The sequence below is a fragment of the Bos mutus genome, chromosome 15 (assembly GCF_027580195.1).
Source record: "Bos mutus isolate GX-2022 chromosome 15, NWIPB_WYAK_1.1, whole genome shotgun sequence".
Taxonomy (NCBI): Eukaryota; Metazoa; Chordata; class Mammalia; order Artiodactyla; family Bovidae; genus Bos; species Bos mutus.
In genome coordinates, this window is record NC_091631.1 from 75,631,501 (window position 1) to 75,645,540 (window position 14,040).

The window sequence follows — 14,040 nt, forward strand, 5'->3', positions numbered from 1 at the left end:
TACCCTTGGAATCCAGATCAGATCAGTCGCTCAGTCGTGTCTGACTCTTTGTGACCCCATGAATCGCAGCACGCCAGGCCTCCCTATCCATCACCAACTCCTGGAGTTCACTCAGACTCACGTCCATCGAGTCAGTGATGCCATCCAGCCATCTCATCATCTGTCGTCCCCTTCTCCTCCTGCCCCAATCCCTCCCAGCATCAGAGTCTTTTCCAATGAGTCAACTCTTCAACATGAGGTGGCCAAAGTACTGGAGTTTCAGCTTTAGCATCATTCCCTCCAAAGAAATCCCAGGGCTGATCTCCTTTAGAATGGACTGGTTGGATCTCCTTGCAGTCCAAGGCACTTGAGTCCAGGAACTTCTAAATCCTGTCTATAGCCCCCAGGGGTAGGAGACTATATTTGGAAAAGGAGCAGTGAATCAAGACTCTCACTAGGTTTGTCACATTAAATCATTTGAGCTCCTGAACCTCAGTTTCTTTACTTTAAAAACAAACGAACAAACAAACAAAAACACAAAAGGAGAGCAGTCATTCTTAAGTGCATGGTTGTGGTGATAAGTTATATGAAAGAACTTTAGTATTTTGCTTTGCTGTAACTGAATCCAAATCCAAATCCAAATTTACTTAATTTCTCTGCTGCTCAAGGATGAGATCTAGAAGAGACATCTTTTCATTCTCTTTCAGGCCTTTCAGCTCCTGAAAGTCTGGGATATGAGAATATCTCTATGTATGACATTCATGTATAGACAGAGCCAGAAGCACTAAGATGCCTAGGAAGTTCAGGAAAATTAAACTCGAGATTACACCATCCAAGGCTGACTAGAATATATGTGTTCTTTCTACATACTCAGAAATTAATGTGGGTTCATCTCTTGGCATTTTTTTTCTAAACAGTGTTACAAACTGTGGGTTTGTGCATTGTGAAATAAATTTCAAGACCAGCATTATTTTTTTTTTAATTGACATTTCTTTTTTTTTTTTTTAAGAACCATTTTAGGTTCACAGCAAAATTGAGAGGATGAGACAGAGATTTCCCCTGTGCCACCACAGAAGCATAGCCTCCCAGACCAGCAGATCTACCCACCAGAGAGGCACATCTGCTACAATTGATGAACTTGGTGCACTCTTGGTTACATGTGGTATACATAAAGTTTACATCATGGCTCACATTTGGTGTTGCACATTCTGTGGGTTTGGGCCAATACATCATGGAATATTTGCCATTAAATATTACGTATTTGCCAATATTCATACCACATTCATCATTATGGTATCATACAAAGTATTTTCACTGCTCTGAAAATCCTCTGCTACAGCATTATTTTTTCAATAAATAGAATGGCATACAATAGTGTAGAAATATAATTATCAGGGTTCATTACAGATAGTAACGTTGCGTTTTTTCATGACTGTGTTGCTTTATAGATACACAAACATATAGGGATATAAAAGGCATTTCTGTGGGACGTAATCAAAAACTTTGTATTCAATAAGTCACTGGGAAAAGAGGTCTCAGAATATAAACAATCCCTGGAAGAGGGACGAAGGAGGGACTTAAAACCTAGGCTGGCATTAGTCATTTATTCACCCAGCAAGTTTTATTTAAGCATTAGCTATTCCCTTTTCCCATGCTCTAGTCTAAAAACTCTTGGGATAAAATAGTGAACATGAGAGAGAAACTGTCTGCTTTCTTTGAGTACGTTCTAATGGATGACAGATCATAAACAGGTACATATATGTATTAATAAGAGAAGAGGATTGGAGATTGATGGGCTGGGGGTAATTAAAATATATGATGCTACTTTTAAAATGTGGTTGGAAATACTCATTACATTTCACCCGTAGCTCCTGACGTGAGAATATAGGAAACATGAGAAAATGTACAAGTGGCTTATATTTTTATGACAAGTGTAAACATACTAAAGAGATTTACTTATCTAAATATCTTATATGAAACATTGAATTTAAAGTATTCAAAGTAGTTTTTTCCAAGATACTAATACTGTGCTGTCTCAAGGCATTATTAATTTATAATGCCAGATAATTACCTGAGAATAGTAAAGGGCATCACACATGATCAACATATTCTTCATTTCTAATGTCGATAAATAACTCCAATCAACTACAAAACCAAAAATTAGGCACCGGAGACTAACCAATTATTTTGAATCTGGTTTTCAGTATTACCTAACAATTAATTCTTCCTTGGTGGTGCAGTGGTTGAGAATCTGTTTTCTGATGCAGGGGATAAAGGTTCAATCCCTGATGAGGGAATTAAGATCACAAGTGCCCTGGGCATCTAGACCCAGGAACCACAGCTGCTGAGCCCGTGTGTTCTGGAACTCACGTGGGTGTGCACCACAGCTAGAGAGAGGCCTGCAAGCTGGAACAGTAACAAAAAGATCCTGCCAGTCGCAACTAAGACTGGAGGCAGCCAAAAATAAATAATTTTTATAAACCCTTATAAATTATGTTGATTATATCAACTAAGGTATCACTGTACACAGAATAGAACTTAATAAAAATGAATTGAGAGAATGGGGAAGGTCTGGCATCAAAGTAAAATTGTACCAACTTATTTTTTACAGGTATCCTAAGCTAACTTACCAAAATATTGAATGTCACCACATTTCAAATGTCTGTGGGTCAATTAGAAGAATATGAGGCCCCTCAATGAAAACAGATTTATAAAATTTACTCCTATAGTGTTTATAATAATATAAATCATCTATTTTATGTTTATTTGACTTTTGATGGCATTTAAGTATAAAAGAAACCTATATTATTTAGAAAAATTTTTCAAATGAAGGCAACTAATAATGCTATTGTTTTAGTTGCTAAGTCGTTTCTGATTTGTTGCGATCCCATGAACTAGAGCCCACCAGGCACCTCTGTCCACGGAATTTCCCAGATAAGAACACTGGAGTGAGTTGCCATTTCCTTCTCCAGGGCTTCTTCACAACTCAGGGATTGAACCTGTATCTCCTGCATTGGCAGGCAGATTCTTGACTGCTGAGCCACCAGGGAAGCCCAACTAGTGATAAGTAAAATGTATTTACCTTTTAGTATAAAGTGACATTTATCTCAAATATTCTAGCAATGATGATTTGATAAAAGGGTAGGTTAGAATATGACACTATTTTTATCATCTACTCTTCCTAAACAGACACAAGAACGGTGTTTCCTATTACATTTTCAAATACACTTGGCTGCTTTCACTAACTCATAACAAATCATGGTGGAAAAGTGATGGAAAGCGGTATGACCTTTCTGAAGCCTTTCATTTCAAGTGAATCACACCAGTGCTGCCCTTAAAAACAAAACATCTACTGACTTTAGATGAAGACTTCTTTATTCAAAAAGCACATCCTTTTGTTGTTTATCTTGTATTCACTAGATATCAGAAAAAGTGAAACAGTTCGACATAGCATCCTAATTTCTCCTCTGCTCCTAGACTACTGAACTTGGTCAGTATTGAATTTTATGGGGATTATATCCTTTCCTATGAAATGAGAGTATTATACTAGGTTATTAAATACATCTTTCAGAAATCTGAATGTTTTGTTTTATTTTTAAAATTTTGCCTTCTGTTATAATTTTTCACCACGTGGTATATATATATGTAGCTTTGTCAAGCTCAAATGAATTTTAAATAGTTGTAGAAAATTTTGTTATATACAAGAATAGAAGTTTTCTATAAATTTTAATAAGCTCATGTTTTGATATTTCAATAACTATAATAAAAGGATAACTCAAAGATTGGTTTATTATCTAGCATGAATGTTTACTTTAATTTTCAAAATTTTACTTTCATTTAAGGAAATCAATGGTTCAGCTCTATAAAAGCATAGGTAAGGATAAGATTTTTTTTTTTTGAGTATATGATTAGTTATTTTATTTAATTGCTGACTAGTATTCCATAGTTATGGACATTCTTTTTTATTTATTTATTTTTTTGTTCCAGTTGGGATTTTATTTTATTTTATTTTTTAAATTTTATTTTATTTTTAAACTTTACATAATTGTATTAGTTTTGCCAAATATCAAAATGAATCAGCCACAGGTATACATGTGTTTCCCATCCTGAACCCTCCTCCCTCCCCATCCAATCCCTCTGGGTCGTCCCAGTGCACTAGCCCCAAGCATCCAGTATCGTGCATCGAACCTGGACTGGCATTTCGTTTCATACATGATATTTTACATGTTTCAATGCCATTCTTCCAAATCTTCCCACCCTCTCCCTCTCCAACAGAGTCCATAAGACTGTTCTATACATCAGTGTCTCTTTTGCCATCTCGTACACAGGGTTATTGTTACCATCTTTCTAAATTCCATATATATGCGTTAGTATACTGTATTGGTGTTTTTCCTTCTGGCTTACTTCACTCTGTATAATAGGCTCCAGTTTCATCCACCTCATTAGAACTGATTCAAATGTATTCTTTTTAATGGCTGAGTAATACTCCATTGTGTATATGTACCACTGGTTTCTTATCCATTCATCTGCTGATGGACATCTAGGTTGCTTCCATGTCCTGGCTATTATAAACAGTGCTGCGATGAACATTGGGGTACACGTGTCACTTTCCTTTCTGGTTTCCTCAGTGTGTATGCCCAGCAGTGGGATTGCTGGATCATAAGGCAGTTCTGTTTCCAGTTTTTTAAGGAATCTCCACACTGTTCTCCATAGTGGCTGTACTAGTTTGCATTCCCACCAACAGTGTAAGAGAGTTCCCTTTTCTCCACACCCTCTCCAGCATTTATTATTTGTAGACTTTTGGATTGCAGCCATTCTGACTGGTGTGAAATGGTACCTCATAGTGGTTTTGATTTGCATTTCTCTGATAATGAGTGATGTTGAGCATCTTTTCATGTGTTTGTTAGCCATCTGTATGTCTTCTTTGGAGAAATGGCTATTTAGTTCTTTGGCCCATTTTTTGATTGGGTCATTTATTTTTCTGGAGTTGAGCTGTAGGAGTTGCTTGTATATTTTTAAGATTAGTTGTTTGTCAGTTGCTTCATTTGCTATTATTTTCTCCCATTCTGAAGGCTGTCTTTTCACCTTGCTAATAGTTTCCTTTGATGTGCAGAAGCTTTTAAGGTTAATTAGGTCTCATTTGTTTATTTTTGCTTTTATTTCCAATATTCTGGGAGGTGGGTCATAGAGGATCCTGCTGTGATATATGTCGGAGAGTGTTTTGCCTATGTTCTCCTCTAGGAGTTTTATAGTTTCAGGCCTTACGTTTAGATCTTTAATCCATTTTGAGTTTATTTTTGTGTTTTAATGGTAGAAGGAACTAAATAGAAGAAATACCGTTGACTAAAACTATGACAAATTTAGGAAAGAGATATAATTAACCCTGATTCAGATATATAACAAAATGATTTTGACCTATGATTTGCCTCAAAGTAAGGGTTAAACTATTCAAAAAACAAAAAAAAAGTTTGAATATTTTAGGTGCCAAAGAATGAAATTAAATATTTGTAAGTTGACAAATTTTGGTACATTTTTAAATAGTTCTGCTGATTTTAAAGATCTGGAATACAGGGATGGTTATATAATATTTTATATCAAGTATGTGCAAAATATATTATTAAATTTTATTGACTCATCAACAAATAGAACACCATTTTAAACTAATTGAATGATTCTTTTAACAATAAAGTTATCTGTTAAACTCATATTCTTAACCAACTTATTTGTCATGTGTATCACATTCATCTTTTTATTCCCATTGTTATGAGAAATAAATTGTATATAGACATTTAAGTGTATTTCCTTTAAATAAGGATTAAAGAGGAAATAAAGGGCTGTTTGGAGGACTGAAACTTGTGGGTTTATTTAATTTGCTTCAAAGCAGCATTAATCTACTCTTCTCAATTACTGATGAGGGATCCCATGTCCTGAGCACAGTCTTTCCACAACAGGCCATGGCACTGAGATGGTTCTCATTAAGTATTCATCTTTACAGCTCTGACTTCAGTGACACAATCTAACTGTATACCATAAGAACACATGGCAACTGGTAGCGATATTTCTTTCTACTTGATAGGCTCAACTGTGGGCCTATTTCTATTTTCTGCATCCTAACTTAAGAAAATCATGGTATCAATACGTGGTGATTCAACCCTCAGATGTGCTCATTTTACACTACACTTTGTAATTTACTTTATATATATATATATATATATATATATATATATATGAACTACATATTGTTCTAGGTTTCTAAATAACAATGTCAAATACATTTGACATAAGGCTGATACATTTTGAGCACTAGTTTCCAGATTTGATATTTTAACATTAGTGGTGAGACTGTCAACTTGACTTTTTGAAAACCATTCAGTCAGTCAGGTAGGGTTGGTTTTCTGTTCTGCCAAATATTAGTTTACCTTTACTTCAGTGAATTAACCAGAGATACAGTTTAATAGAATGAGTTACTCAGTTACACATTTATCATATAAAAGAGTCCCTACAAATCTATAATTATTTTTCAGTTTAATTATATATTTTTATGTCCATTTATCCTTTCCTGGGCTACATTATCTAAATTTAAGTTTTCAAAGATAAGTATGTTGTCTATACAGCAGGATTTCTTCCTTAATTGATCTGGGATATCTGCCAGTCTCCTTCAGAATTCTGCACTTTTATCTTTATGAGACTGGCTTATAGCCAGTGCATTGTTATTCTTTCAGTTTTCCTCTTACCTTGCTATTTCTTGAGTAAGAAATTGGCATTCAGGTCTTTAAATGTTCCCTTGGTTGACTGAGAGCTTAATTCAATCAAGAAAAAAATATATATATATATATATATTTATATTTTTGTCTCTTGGGGTTCCATATTATACATTTCTTCTTCTTTTCAGTATATCCGATATTGAATTTATTAATAAGATGATATTTAAAATTTGAATAAGTATTTAGCTCTTATTAATGACCAGATTCTTTTCTTTCTTTTTTTCTTTTCAGCTACTTTAACTCATCTGATGAAATTGCTTTTAAGAGTTTGAGATCAAGGTCATCTTTTTTTTTTAAGCCTTTCAATTTCAGATAGTATTTGTTTCTTTGTTTAAGCTCTAGCTGCACTCGTTTGTTTATTGGTTCTGCCATCTGACTTGCTTGCAGGATCTTAGTTCCCTCACCGGGAACTGATCCCAGGCTGTCTGCACTGGAAGCACAGAGTTCCAACCACCAGAACACTAGGGAATTCCCAACTTCCACTTTCGTATCCTAAAATCTTAGTTATCTTATCAGAATCCCCTCCTTGTGTTTAGTCTACCAAAGAAAATAAATTGCACAGTAGAAGAGAAATAAGTGTTGAAAGTGTTGTGCAAAATGAATACTTTGAATAAATAACTTATAGTGAAATAAATCACATCACTAGACACTGACCCTGATTGTTCCTTTTTTTTTTTTTGTAGGCACAAGAAATTTGTTTCCTGAAGAAAGACTGGAAAACTCCCTCATTTGAAAAATTTAAACTTCTACAAAAAGAGACTGTTTTGATAAAGGATAGACAATATTCACTAGTTTCATCAGCATAATCTTATATTTCAGTACTATGTACTGACTGACTAATTAAAGAATCCTCAAGTTACCCTAAAGTATAATATAATATGGCATCTTTGAAAAGTCATGCCTTATGTTCCATGATTATATTTGCTTGAGCATAGGCCATTTTGAAAGTAATGAAAAGTTATCTGTGGTCCAAATTATTTATTGTATTTTCCTGTTTTAAGTAAGCTATAGTGAAAGTTTAAAACCTTTCAGGAAGCTTTGAAGAAACAAGGAAGCTCAGTGTATTCACATACAATAATCAAGGAGATGCAGTTTCAAGAATGGACTGGATAAAATGAAGAAAAATAAAAATGTGACAAAAAAGGATGTGGGAAACCAGAGGAAAGAAGTGAAGGTGAAAAGAGTCTGTCCAATTATAATCTGTGTGCTATATATTACATAAATGCAGAAAAATTAATATTTGTACTGAAAAGATTCTTGTACAAGAATAGTGAAGTATCTGTGTAGAAATCATTTCTTAATAATTATAAAAATAAAGGTTTGAAACGAGTGGAAGTGTAGGAAGAATTGAGGTGGGGTGAGGGTGCTGCTGATGCTGCTGCTAAGTCGCTTCAGTCGTGTCCAACTCTGTGCGACCCCATAGACGGCAGCCCACCAGGCTCCCTATCCCTGGGATTCTCCAGGCAAGAACACTGGAGTGGGTTGCCATTTCCTTCTCCAATGCATGAAAGAGAAAAGTGAAAGTGAAGTCGCTCAGTCGTGTCTGACTCCTAGCGACCCCATGGACTGCAGCCTACCAGGCTCCTCCATCCATGGGATTTGCCAGGCAAGAGTACTGGAGTGGTGTGGGTGTGAGAGTTGGACTATAAGAAAGCTGAGCACTGAAGAATCAATGGATTTTGAACTGTGGTATTGGAGAAGACTCTTGAGAGTCCCTCCTGAGAAACCTGTATGCAGATCAAGAAGCAACATTTAGAACCAGACATCCAACAACTGATTGGTTCGAAATTGAAAAAGGAGCACAAGTCTGTATATTGTCACCCTGCTTGCATGTGTGCTAAGTTGCTTCAGTTGTATCCAACTCTTTTCAACCTTAAGGACCATAGCCCACTAGAGTCCTCTCCCCATAGAATTCTTCAGGCAAGAATACTGGATTGGGTTGCCAGGCCCTCCTCCAGGGGATCTTCCCAACCCAGGGATCAAACCGTAGGTTCTTTACCACTAGCACCACCTGGGAAGCCAGTAATCCTGCTTATTTAACTTATACACAGAGTACATCATGCCAAACGCTGGGCTGGATGAAGCACAAGCTGGATTGTGCTTGCCAAGATTCAAGATTCAGGATTGCCAGGAGAAATACCAACAACATTAGCTATGCAGATGATATCACTGAGGGTGAAAGAGGAGAGTGAAAAAGCTGGCTTGAAATTCAACATTCAAAAAACTGAGATTATAGTAAGCCACTTCAGTCACTTCATGGTAAATAGAAGGGGGAAAAGTAGAAGCAGTGACAGATTTTATCTTCTTGGGCTCCAAAATCACTGCAGGTGATGACTGCAGCTATGTAATTGAAAGATGCTTGCTCCTTGTAAGGAAAGCTATGACAAATATAAACAGCATTTTAAGAAACAGAGACATCATCTTGCTGACAAAGGTCTATAACAGCAAAGCTAGAGGTTTTCAAGTATTCATGTACAGATGTGAGAGCTGGACCATAAAGAAGATTGAGCGGTGAGGAATTGATGTTTTTGAGTTGTGGTGTTGGAGAACTCTTGAAAGTCTCCTGGACAGCAAAGAGATCAAACTAGTTGATCCTAAAGGAAATTAACCCTGAATATTCATTGGAATAGAGGTGGCAAAAATACACAGAAGAACTATACAAAAAAGATTTCATGACCCAGATAACCATGATGGTGTGATAACACACCTAGAGCCAGACATCCTGGAATGTGAAGTCAAGTGGGCCTTAAGGAAGCATCACTACAAACAAAGCTAGTGGAAGTAATGGAATTCTAGTTAAACTATTTCAAATCCTAAAAGATGATGCTGTGAAAGTGCTGTACTCAGTATGCCAGCAAATTTGGAAAACTCATCAGTGGCCACAGGACTGGAAAAGGTCACTTTTCAGTCCAATCCCAAAGAAAGGCAATGCCAAAGAACGTTCAAGCTACTGCACAATTGCACTCATCTCACATGTCAGCAAAATAATGCTCAAAATTCTCCACGTGAGGCTTAGCAGCATGTGAACCGTGAAATTTCATATGTTCAAGCTGTATTTAGGAAAGGCAGAGGAACCAGAGATCAAACTGCCAACATCCTTTGGCTCATAGAAAAAGCAAGAGAGTTCCAGAGAAGATATCTATTTCTGCTTTATTGACTACGCCAAAGCCTATGACTATATGAATCACAATAAACTGTGGAAAATTCTTAAAGAGATGGGAATACCAGACCACCTTACCTGCCTCCTTGAGAAATCTGTATGCACGTCAAGAACCAACAGTTAGAACTGGACATGGAGCGACAAACTAGTTCCAAATTAGGAAAGGGGTATGTCAAGGCTGTATATTGTTACCCTGCTTGTTTAAATTATATTCAGAGTACATCATGAAAAATGCTGGGCTGTATGAAACACAAGCTGGAATTAAGATTGCTGGGAGAAATATCAATAACCTCAGATATGCAGATGACACCACCCTTAGGGCAGAAAGTGAAGAAGATCTAAAGGGCCTCTTGATGAAAGTGAAAGAGGAGAGTGAAAAAAAATGGCTTAAAACTCAACATTCAAAAAACTAAGATCATAGCATCTGGTCCCATCATTTAATGGCAAATAGATGGGGAAACAATGGAAACAGTGAAAGACTTTATTTGGGGGGCCCCAAAATCACTGTAGATGGTGATCACAGCCATGAAATTAAAAGATGTTTGCTCCTTGGAAGAAAAGTTATGACCAACCTAGACAGCATATTATAAAGCAGAGACATTACTTTGCCAACAAGGTCCGTCTAGTCAAAGCTGTGGTTTTTCCAGTGGTCATGAATGGATGTGAGAGTTGGACTATAAAGAAAGCTGAGCACCAAAGAATTGATGCTTTTTGAACTGTGGTGTTGGAGAAGACTCTTGAGAGTCACTTGGACTGCAAGGAGATCCAACCAGTCCATCCTAAAGGATATCAGTCCTGAATATTCATTGAAAGGACTGATGCTGAAGCTGAAGCTCCAGAACCTTGTGAAGTATGTGAAGAACTGACTCATTGGAAAAGACCGTGATGCTGGGAAAGATTGCAGGCGGGAGGAGAAGGGGATGACAGAGAATGAGAAGGTTGGATGACATCACCGACTCAATGGACATGAGTTTGGGCAGGCTCCAGGCATTGGTCCTGGACAGGGAAGCCTGATGTGCTGCAGTCCATGGGGTTGCAAAGAGTCGGACATGACTGAGTGAATGAACTGATACTGAATGAACTGATATTGATTCTTTGGAAGGACTGATGATGAAGCAGAAAATCCACTGGCCACCTGATGCAAAGAGCTGACTCATGGAAAATACCCTGACATTAGGAAAGATTGAAGGCAAAAGGAGAAAGGGGTGGCAGAGAATGAGATGATTAGATAGCATCATTGACACAATGAACATAAATTTAGTAAACTCCAAGAGACAGTGGAAGACAATGGAGCCTGGAGTGCTGCAGTCCGTTGAGTTGCAAAGTCACACACACTTAGCAACTGAACAACAACAGCAGACAATATATCCTGGGTTTCATAAGTGACATAGAAGTAAAATATCCACCTGCCAATGAGGAGATGTGGGTTCGATCCCAGGGGTCAGGAAGATCCCCTACAGGAGGAAATGGCAATCCACTCCAGTATTCTTGATTGGAAAATTCCATGGACAGAGGAACCTGGTGGGGTACAGTCTATGCGGTCACAGAGAGTTAGACATGTCTGAGGACACACACACACATACATACAGTATATCATCAACTGTGAGATGCATTTCCTTTTCTCATTTTAAACAGATCTAAAATCAGGATAAATCTTTTCTTCTCTCAAACATTCTTGGCCTTGTGGCAGTCATAACGTGGTTGACACCACTTGGTACTTCTGGTAAGAGTAAGGAACAGAACACAGAAGTCACTCAGTCGTATCTGACTATTTGCGACCCCATGGATTGTAGCCCACCTGGCTCCTTGGTCCATGGGATTTTCCAGGCATGAATATTGGACTGGGTTGCCGTTTCCTTCTCCAGAGTAAGAAAGCCCAGGCATCAAATGTTACAGAATGGTGTTGATGGATAAGGAGAAAACCTCAAAGACAATGGTAGAGCCCTCTCTTAATAAATGCTGTATCATCAACACTCTTGATTGCCCAGAAAATAACATTATGTTAAAACACAGAGTTTAATAATTCTGGTTGGAAGTTGTTTCAGGAATACTTAAACCAATGTGTTTTGCTAATATTTTCATTTTTATTTATTCATTGTAAAAATATATACACATTAATCAGTTCAAAAGAGTTCTTTGAATAAACATTTCTAAAGCTTCCAAAGCATTGATTAATTCAATTAGTAGTATTGGGCAGATTTTCTTGTTCTTTTCTCAGTGGTACACAAATAATGATGTCTTAAGACTCTAACATAGCTACATTTAACTATGTTAATTCTCCACTGGTTGCTAGAACTTTAAAATCTTCATATCGGTATAAAATTTCTCAAACTCTTTCAATACAATTTTTACTAAATAGTTCTTATTTTCTACCAGATTAGTTTTTTTTTTTCTCCTACAAGTTGAACTTCTACATGTTCTCAAACTATTTTCAGGAAGTCATAGAAAACTAATCACCCTGAAAGATGTCTACACAATGGCTAAAGTGACAATACTTTGTATAAACTATTGATTTTTTTTTCAATATGTTGTTTGACATGTATGATGATCACAAAAATAATAAAGTTGACCAAAAATGCATTAATTAATTATTGTCATATGAATCTGCAATTAACTGATAAGATCTTGGCTTAAAATCTGCTGCATGAGTTTCCTTCCTAAAACCTGTGATGAGATTTTTGTCTACACTGAAGTGTTGAATGACTGAATCTGCTTCCAGATTTTTAAGTTTTTCATTATTCCTCTTTATCTACTATCATTTTTGTTATAGTTTAATAGATTTGATATTCAATAGTAGAAAAATTATGATCCCAAAATTGTATACATTCTAATTTATTATATATATTTTCTTCTCATAAATTAGTGACTTTAACCTTTTTCCTTTTTACAAGGAGTTCTTGAAAAACCTACCATATATTAAAGCAGTTACATTTCAGTGCAATATGACTATACAAATTCATCTTCATCCCTGGAGAAGGTAAATGAATTAATATAAATGCCTTCATAATCCAGTCTTTCACCCTCCCCACTTTTTAAATAAAAATGCACAGGGGAAATTGTAAACTTCAAGCTTGCTCTATAGAAAGTAGGGCTTTACAGAATATAACCTCAACAGACTATTGGTGCATTAGGAAGGAATGAAAGCACTTATTTTGAAAGTCATGATCATTAAAATAAGAAGATTAAATCTTAATTAAACTATTAGAACTTCGTTTTGTTGAGGTGCTACTGTCTTTGTGAGCAATGTCTGAATAAAGTCAGTTTTAGCAGAAAGAACATGATAATTTGTTAAAAAAATCTTTTTACTTTTTTTCTGGCAGTTTTTCCATTAATATCAGTACCTTATCTTAAACCTTTATGATTAAAAATGAGACAGTTATCATTATATAAATACAGATGTCAATGCCATCTAAAATTTGCATTGTTTTAAATTTTTCTCTTAATTGTATCATTTGTATGGGTACCCCTACCCAGCAAAATTTAAGAAGAGATGCTTGGCACGTATGTTAATTTCACTTTGCAAATAACTTTGCCAGATTAATGAGCCAATAATTCCATTTTGAAACAATGAGTTATCCAAATTTTCTGCTGACATCGGCTATAATTATTAATACTGGCATAATGCCACATTTTAAAATTGGGATTGAAATTTGAGATTTGTTTAACTATTGAGAGATCTGAGGAAAGAAAATATATATAGAATGAATGAAAAAGGGAGAGAGGTTTTAAATCAAATGGCATGAAAACTATATAGGTAAATAAAATCTTCCATGCATCAGGAAAACTTTAGGAGAATTGCAAATGTAGGGTCAGTTTTAAGCTACAACTGTTAAGTGAAAGAACAAAGCTGGATGTTTATGAAATAAATTTGGGGAGGATAGTGCATCGTAAGAAGAATTGGGAAAGTTTCAGAAGTGGAATATTTACATGGAACAATATGATATCACCTTGGTGTGAGAGGGAAGAACATGATTTATGGAAAAATCCTAAGATCACTAACTATGATCTCAGGCTATTTACTCAAAGTATGGTATCCTCATCGGTAAAATGGGAGAATAGTGTTATATGTTAGTTGATTATAATTTCATACTATAGGCACTATAGAAATTAAGGCTACCATTTTAAAAGTAAAATAAG